We start from the raw sequence: 9,738 nt of genomic DNA on the forward strand, positions 1-9,738 counted from the left end.
TTAAATAACTACGTTTCTACTTAGTTAGGAATCAAGTCTTGCGTACAAGTCTACTTAGATAAAAGAAATTTACACATTAGGATGGGACAAAGATCAGATCGATACGCCGAATTTGATCCCTTAATCTTGGGAATCCGAGGATCCCGTGATCGTAACTATTCATCGTATATCGTACGGTTAGAAATCATTTCAAAATTTAAATTTTAAAATTAACTATAAATAGTATCTAATAAAAATTGATCACACTATATACACTGAACGATCACGATCACGAAACCTCTAAGACTACTAGAAAAAGATCCCGACGTGGATTCTTTTCCTAATAAGGAGGGGACATGTGAGATACTATTGGACTGCTCTGATTTTAATGTATATTCTATATACTATTTGGGCGGCTCACTACAGTCAAGTCTTGAGTCAAGTCATGATTCTGAAAATTTTGGATGGGAGTTGAAATGCATATATTCGATTCGAAATTCTGATTGAAATTTCTCGAACTTAAAACTTTAACAAAAAAATCATGCATATTCTTATTTTTAGCCAATTTAAGTGTTAGGTGTGGAAAGAGGAAGCCAAAATGCATAGATATTATTGTTTTTGGTTATTGCGATAAAACGTTATTTGATGCTTATTGTTGTATTTAGATATGCTTTATTTTGTACTTTGTATATTTAATAATACTATTATATGTGGAAAATGAAGAGTATAATTATACGTACTATATTATTTTGTCTAATATGATTTTCTATCATACACACACGTAAGATCATTTCTAATGGTTGGGCTAAAAGTTAAATATTTTAGCTCGGAAAATTTAGCTTTTTGCCCAGAAATAGTTTTTCTGCTCTAACCGTTCTAGGCTAAAATTTTAGCCCGGAATTATTAAAGAATGAACTTAGGCTATTTTTTTTGTTAAATTAATTTAAAAAATATATATATGTAGACTATAGTAAATTAATTTTATGAACATTTTAATTTAAAAAAAAAAATTAATTCCTATAAATATTGGGTGGAGTCCACTCCGATTTTTGGGCTAAATTTTGGGGGGGAATTTGGCATTGGTTTAGCATTTAGCCCAAAATTTTCCCTTGGGTTGGAGTGGGTTTGGGGGGAAATTTTGGAGAGTAATTTGGCTTTTAGCCCACCATTGGAGTTGGTCTAAGAGCTTACAAATATCACAAATTCAGAAGAAAAGAAAATGTTGAATGGTAGATACATATAAGTTTGAAAATTTTCAATAGTCTTGCAAAAATATAGGAGATTCTAATTACGTTCCGAAAACTCCGAAATAAAATCGATTCTAAAATTTCTGATAATCCAAAATTTTAAAATTACAACTAATATTTGATTCCGAAACCTTTTTGAATTAGCATTGGAATGCTTGTTTCTAATCTGATCCAACCAAAAATCACTCCCCTTCTTCATGGATACATGGCCCCAACATCATACAACCATCACGTTGCTCTTTCTTTGTATTCATGAGAAGTGATTCTTTGCACTCCCTTCCCCTTTCTGCATCTTCTAGTTTATAGTCTTGGGACATAATAATTGAAAGAGATTAATATGCAAAAACATGAGAAGTACAAAATGAGAAACTGAAAAATGTGAAAATCACTATCCTCATCTCTAGGTTCATTAAAAATTAGAATTGAAATTACGAAGATTGAAACTTGTTATCATTTATCTTTTGGTGACATTATGGCATGAATACAAATACAAATACATCATCTTAAGCTGGTACGTGTTAAGTTTTTCCACTGGAATTTGTATACTAATTTTGTGAACATATATTGGATTTCTTGCTAAGGATAGACGTCAATGACGACTTCTCTCGTTGTAGGATTGCTCAATACTACTCTATAGATGTAATGATGGGCGTCTTGATGATAATGTCAAAATGATGCAAGCGGATGTGACATCACAAAGCTTATTTATAATAAGACCTATTTCAAATTTTCCCTTTTATATATATATATATATATATATATATATATATATATATATATATATAATATTTGTATATAAAGATATGTCCAATTTTTAGTGACTTTTGACTTTTGAAATAGGTCTAATTTTTAGTTACTTTGGACCCATATCAAAAAACCCCTATATATATATATATAATATTTGTATATAAAGATAAGACAAGGATTGTCTACCCTTCCATTTTCAATGCTCTTTCGTACCTTTTTGTTTGTGTAGTCACGGTTAAATCATATTAACATTTTATATTACTATTCATTTTTGTCTTATTATCTCTATAAAAAAAATAATATAAAATGTTGACGTGACTTAATCGTGATCACACAAAACAGAAAAGCACGGAAGGACATTGGAAGTGAAAGGGGCAGACAATCCTGTCCATAAAGATAGTGATGAGCCACACTACTTTTCCTTCCCAAGCTGACTGAGAGCGTGTTTCACAAATGAGCTGTATCTTTCGAAGAAAGCCAGTTTCGACATGCTTTTGCAGTGGAAGGCTAACTTTATTGCAGATGTTTTGGTGTAGATTAGGCGGTGAAATGGACGATGATAAAAAAAAAAAGACGCAAATCAGACAGCAACAATAAAATTTTGGAAATGTGAACTTCAATGTCCAATTTAGAGAGCACACTTAAAAGAGAAAAGTTAAGGCTTAAACTACAAATTATACAGTCAAATTGACTAATGATGGCTTTTTAACATACCAAATCCCCCACAAACTAACAAACTGTGTATAGTTAATTAGCGCATGAAAGCCTTTCATCAATTAACCTATAATTAACAATCTTCAATTACAATTGAAATAGGTATGTAACAATCTTCAAGCCTTCAACGAACTTTACTTAACTTACATACTCAAAACCTTAAGTCCACCACTGCTAGACTAAGGGTTTATTTGAAGGTGATTCTAAAATGGCAAAAAACGCAATCGATAAAAATGTTTTTGAAACCAATCCTTAGTTAAAATGCCGAAGTGTTTTCTGTAAAAAGCACATAACTAGTGATTCTTGTAAAAAGCACTAAGTGTTTTTTAAACTCAAAAAACATTTTCTTTAAAAGCGGTTTCAGGAAATTTAAAAGTACTTCCAAATGAGAGCCCTAAATAGTAAGTCTGAGGATGGAGCCCTTGTGTGTAAATTTGTTCGCTTAATCTTCTTTTCTTATTCCACTTAACCTCTTGTTTTATTCACACATAACAAAGCTTATTGCATTATTACGTTATAATCTAGCGAGCTTTAATGAAAATGACTTCTCAAAACTTTTAATTAACCAAAAACCATCTACAAACTTTATTTAATAAAATGGGTTTAAACTTTAATAAAAATGATTCAAATTTTAATGAAAAAGACAAAAATTTTACATAATAATAATAAATAAATAAAAACAACCAACACATTATGACGTGCATGACCACATATTCCCATTAATTTTTCTCTCTCATTTCACCTCGCCCATCCACATCAACTTTTCTTCTTTTTTATTTTTTTCACCTCTCCGCACTTTTCTCTCTCATTTCACCTAACTCTATAAACAATTTATTTATTATTTGTTTATTTGACTATTCTTTCAATTTTTTTAGAACAAACTAAGTATAATATTACAATGTCAAAAATAAAGAAAATTTTCATTATTCAGTTTTATGAACACTAATACTGTCACTATTTATTAAACAGAACACTGACTACTTCTTAAATTTGAACTCTATTTCTTAAACTGAACATTGACTACTTCTTAAACCAAACACTATTTCTTAACACTGAACATTGACTATTTCTTAAACTAAACACTAACTATTTCTTAAACGGAACACTAATACTATCACTACTTCTTAAATTGAACATTAACTATTTCATAAATTGAACACTAACTATTTCTTAAACTAAACGCTAGTACTATTACTATTTCGTAAACTAAATACTGACCATTTCTTAAACCAAAAACTAACTATTTCGTAAACTAAACACTGACTATTTCTTAAAATCGAACACTAGCGCTCTCACTGTTTTTTTAAATGAACACTAAAAGGTTCAAAATCTGAAGCTCTCTTCTCATTATCATATGAATCACTGACAATAAAATTTATATTCTTACAGAGTTAGAATAATGATTTTCACATTCCTATTTGTTCTTTAACATTATTCGAACAATTTATTTGACTTCCCTTTAATTTATTCAATACAAAATTAACAACAAAAGCATAAATGAAAGATCAGAAAAGCTAATTCGCTTTCATTGAGGAAGGTAATCTAATAATTTTTTTATTTTTTAGTTTTAGCTGGTTAGGGTTAAAATTAATAAAGAATTCCATAATTTGAACATGGAGTGATGATGAGATGCTACCCACGTGTAGGGCTAAGTGGTAGTCATGTATTGATGTCAGCAATATATTTTTTTTGTCTCAAATTTCTCTCTCTCTCTCTCTCTCTGAACATTTTCCTTCCCGATGAAATATTTAAAAAGTAATTTGTGTTCTGCTTTTACACTGTTGGTTTTCTGTTGAATTGGTAGATGCTTGCTTTCGCACTGCTAATGTCACATCCCGGCCCGGGGGGGACTACTTCCCGGGCCCACTCCACCACCGCAGCACGATATTGTCCGCTTTGGGCTTACCATTCCCTCACGGTTTTGTTTTTGGGAACTCACGAGCAACTTCCCAGTGGGTCACCCATCATGGGATTGATCTAGCCCCCTTCTCGCTTAACTTCGGAGTTCCTACGGAACCCGAAGCCAGTGAGCTCCCAAAAGGCCTCGTGCTAGGTAGGGATGAGAATATACATTTAAGGATCACTCCCCTGGGCGATGTGGGATGTCACAATCCACCCCCCTTAGGGGCCCAACGTCCTCGTCGGCACACATGTGACCAGGGTTAGGCTCTGATACCAATTTGTCACATCCCGGCCCGGGGGGGACCACTTCCCGGGCCCACTCCACCACCGTAGCACGATATTGTCCGCTTTAGGCTTACCATTCCCTCACGGTTTTGTTTTTGGGAACTCACGAGCAACTTCCTAGTGGGTCACCCATCATGGGATTGCTCTAGCCCCCTTCTCGCTTAACTTCGGAGTTCCTACGGAACCCGAAGCCAGTGAGCTCCCAAAAGGCCTCATGCTAGGTAGGGATGGGAATATACATTTAAGGATCACTCCCCTGGGCGATGTGGGATGTCACAGCTAACGTGCACACGCGCTTTGGGTTGAATAAGTTTTTGTTTTTTTTTTTGTTTTTGTTTTTTATTTCTTGTCCTTATCATTAAATAAAAGTTATTAGGTGACTTTTGGTTAAAACCCAAAGTTTTGAAGTCATTTTCATTAGTTTTCCTTATAATCTTTGTAGATAAAGATAGTGATGAGCCAACGTTTTCTTCAAACACGCAAATCAAATGTGTTATAAGCATCATCTTTCCTAATTAATTAGTTCTAAGGTGCTAATCTTTGATATTACTTAGCATGAAATTATTAAGAACCATAAGTTAATTGCATCAGTATGTTTCATCAATCAAACCCATGCATGTTACATGACACACCCTGACCTGGAATGTCCACTAGAACCCCGAATCGAGCTGTGCTGGCCGACACCTAAAAGGTGACGAAGCCATAAAATGTGATAGTGTATAAAATGTGAATAAATTAAAACCTAAAAGTGCTTATGTACACGAGTGCGCGATCAGCTGGTCTGGACCTATTTCATGCATGATACAGAGCATAGGTATTACACAGTAAGGTAAGATAATGATTATACCATCATAAGAAGACATATGTACTGAAAAGTGCCACAAATCTTCATTGATACAAAACTCTGCTGCTAGAATCTTGAGGGGTGCAAAAATAGAAAATGTGAGTGAGCGAAACAAAACTTTTCAAATCATAATTAATAACTGTTATGATATTCAAAATCCTTCTCGAACCCCGTTGGTGTTTAGAGATGATTTTGGACTACATGGATATTTGAGATTATGAAGAAGATTATGAATAACTAAACATGGGTCAAAATTTTATTTGTTAGAGGACAGCAATTGTTCATAATTGGTTTGATCTTGGACATAATAACAATTACGAATATTTGTTTTCTTCACATTATCTTCTCGAATTGGGGTTCAACATTAGAAGTTCTTTTCTCAAGTATCAACATTAAGCAAAATGAAGAAAACAAAAGGCCAAAAGCAAAAAGCCACCTCTTCCGCTGTTATCACCTTCCCTTTTCTTCAATGCTCACTCCCAACAGAAAATCTACGGCAAGAATACACTTTCCCCCCTTCCTTTTTCTTCGAGCCTCAACAAATGGGTCTGCAACCAATGCCAACTGAAATAATTGAGGTTAAGCAAGAGGAGTTGATAAAGAATCAGCCAAGAGAAGACCAAGCTAAGCCAACAATTGAGGTTATTCCTGACAACGCTATAAATATTACATCATAAAATAGTTTAGCTTAATTCAATACATATTTTTTTGTTAAATAAGAAATGACTATGTTTTCTGTTAAATAAGAAATGGCTATGTCACAAATGTCCATATAATTTAATTGAAATGATAAACATGTTCTGTAAAACCAAGACTTTTGAAAGTCTAACTAATTGGTCAAATAGTGTCAAACATAGTAGTATTTCTCCAAGTCATAGCACGTCCTAATATTAAGCTGAAGAGTAAGAATAGTTATATGACATTAAATTGAAAGTCTAACTAATTAAGATGATTGTAATAAACATGAGGCACTGTTCTGCAAATATAAGAGGGCTGCAAACCAATTGGTAAAAGCACACTTTTATATGAAAATAAAAACAAAAAATTCAATTAAATAAGCATCAGCATGCACTCCATAATCGTCTCTCCTTATTTTTTTAATTTATGTTAGTTTGTATGCAAATGATATGGGAAATTATATGAGTGCAAAATGGATAGAACCCAGAACTGAAATGAAGAGAAAACACACGTCCAATTTGGTGATGGTAAAAATGGAAAAGGGATATGATCAATACCCTGATCGAATCACTGGCAAGAGAGCTCCGATTCCAAAAATTAATCCACAAATACTTAATGTTAGCCTCTTCAATCAAATTCTACTTAACCTAAGACTAATCCAATCCTAATCAGCGAACATGACTTGAATATTTGTATGGCAAATAGACAGCAAGCGAATGCTCAAAACTGGAATGTGTAGCCACTGGTATTCTCCATGTGTATCACTCCCGAAACACGTTAAAAGCTTTGGCAAGTAAGCAAACTGCAACATCGATACAATGACAAACAGAACTTCAATTACACACTGCCAAACCATCCAAAACTTTACTCAATAAGAGAACAATTAAAACATACTATATTGTAATGAAAAAAATTGTAAGGCCACATCCAAATTGAATCGTGCATCTTTAGAAAAAACGGCAAAAAAAAGAAAAAAAAAAGAAAAAAAATCAGATTGCAAAACTATCTATGTAAATACTTAAAGTCATTGTAAAAGAATATACTATAATCGAACAAACAGCATAAAACTCACCAAGTTGCTTCAAGTCATGAAGCCTAAAATGCAATGAAATCAATTCATTTGCAGCAAACAACATACACATATTTCTTTTGACACAGAGGTATACAAAAACCAAGCTACCTGTAAAACTCCTACGTATCAATAAACTGTACCCAACACCAATGGGCCACCAGTCTTAACGACAATGAAGCTGAAGCCGCCAATCTCTGGTGGGATGAAACTGACAATATCGGTGTAGCATATTCTCATAGAATTTGAAACAGTATGTCAACTTGTGTAATAAAATAAAAAATATAAAAAGCTATGAAAGAAACAAAAATCTGAACGTTAACAGTTTTTTATATACTTGCTCGGGAAACGAAAGCATGAAAGAGAGATCAAACCTGAAAGAAATCAGAAATGACAGTTCAGTGATCTTTGGGCGTGTGTGGGATTAGTAGAATTATAATGAGGCATTGAATCTATTTATCTCTGAAGAATAGTCTGCATAAAGAAAACATAAACATAAGGAGGGTCCTTTTGTGGCCTAGAAAGTGAGTGAAAATAAGCCCAGGAAACGCACCAAATATGATAAAAAAAAAAGCACTCAAAAGCTAAATTGTTATACGAAAATAACACGCGGAAAATAACCCAGGAGAACCTCTGTTGGAGGATACAACGAACCGAAAGAAAAAACGGAGTTTGTGGTAGAGGCATGGGCTTAGGGTGCCGATGGGTGAATACTGAGTGTCGATGGAGAAGCAAATCTGAAAAATGGTTGAAAATGAACACCCCAATCTCCTTTTCAGAACATGGGTTGTACATGAAGATGACAGTTGCCGTTTGTTTGGATAGTTGGATAGTTGGATAGTGCTTATATCAAAAATCGGAGTGATGTTTTCATCGTCCATTTTTTTAATCTAAGGGGCCACATTCATTGATGAAATTTAGGATGAAGCTTTGAGGGAGGGTTTGATTCATCCAACGAATAAAAACAATCTTGGCTAAGAGTGTAGAAAAAGTATATCTCACGTAAGCATCTCCCATGTGTGTTGTGTTTCATTTCACTATGTTACCCCTATTATAAGCAGTTACTTTTGTGTTGTCTTTTTTATTGAATGAGGACATTATGGGAATATTGAAAGCTTCACCAAACTGGTCTTCTCACTTTATATATATAGAAGATTAAAAAAAATAAAAAATAACAAAACAAAAACCTCTTTTCTCACTCCCACTCCCACGTCCTCTCTCTCTCTTTCTTTCTCTCTCTCTCTCTCTCTCTCTCTCTCTCTCTCTCTCTCTCTCTCTCTCTCTCTCTCTCTCTCTCTCTCTCTCAATTAAAAAACAAAAATAAAAAAATATTCACACACCCAAAATGTGTAGGCATATTTATAGAATTCATTTAAAGTATTTTTCAAGCTTAATTTGGATCACCATGCGTGTGTCATGGATGCTTACGGTTTAGCAGATATTAATATAATGGAGCTATACTAAGTAAGCTTTTCACATGAAGGTGAGGTTATTTTTGGACCCCTATCTAAGCTTATTTCTACTTTAGAGCAGTTCCACCTTGGGCAATAGCCTGGTGGACTGGCTCTCAAACAGTGCCAGAAGCTCGAGCAACTTGGTCCAGCGTGTGCTGGCGATGGAGCCCGAGCGAGCCTGAGGGAAAGGCCCCGCAGGAGTTGCCAGCCCGAGAGCCTGAAGGGCATGTGACGTAAGGCTGACGTCTGGGCGACATCAGCCATCATCTCCTCTGCATTTCTCGAACTCTTCCAGGTACTATTTGATTCGAGGAGGGAGAGAAAGAGAGTCAAACCTCGTCCTTCAGCATGTGGAGGAGGGTCGTCTTGCCAGAACTGTCGAGGCCCAAAAACAGAATCTTAGCCTCCTGCCACAACCCGAGGAAGGCGAGGACGCCATAGAACCAGTCGAACAGAAACATGGCAACGACTGATTTTTCTCCGGGAGCAGATCTATCGGCGGGGTTGTGAGGGAAGTAGGAAAAAACCCACAAGGAATCGGAGTGGGAGAGGTCGAATCGGAGGGGGGTTTTGATTTGTTGTCATCTCTTTCTCTCCCTCTGCATTTTTGGGGAATCGTAGGGGTTTGGTTGCTTTTGGATGTAAAAAGAAGAAGAAAAATAATGGGGCGTTGGCACCATGTGAAATGAAGAAAACAAATAATAAAAAAAAAAAAAAAAAAGAGGTTTTGGAATGGTGTGCTGCATCTTGTGAAAAGAAAAAGTAAAAATAATTTTTTAATAGAAAATAGTATAATGAGACCGATTAAAAATTCTATTC

This window comes from Pyrus communis, chromosome 4 (genome assembly GCF_963583255.1).
Source record: "Pyrus communis chromosome 4, drPyrComm1.1, whole genome shotgun sequence".
Classification (NCBI taxonomy): domain Eukaryota; kingdom Viridiplantae; phylum Streptophyta; class Magnoliopsida; order Rosales; family Rosaceae; genus Pyrus; species Pyrus communis.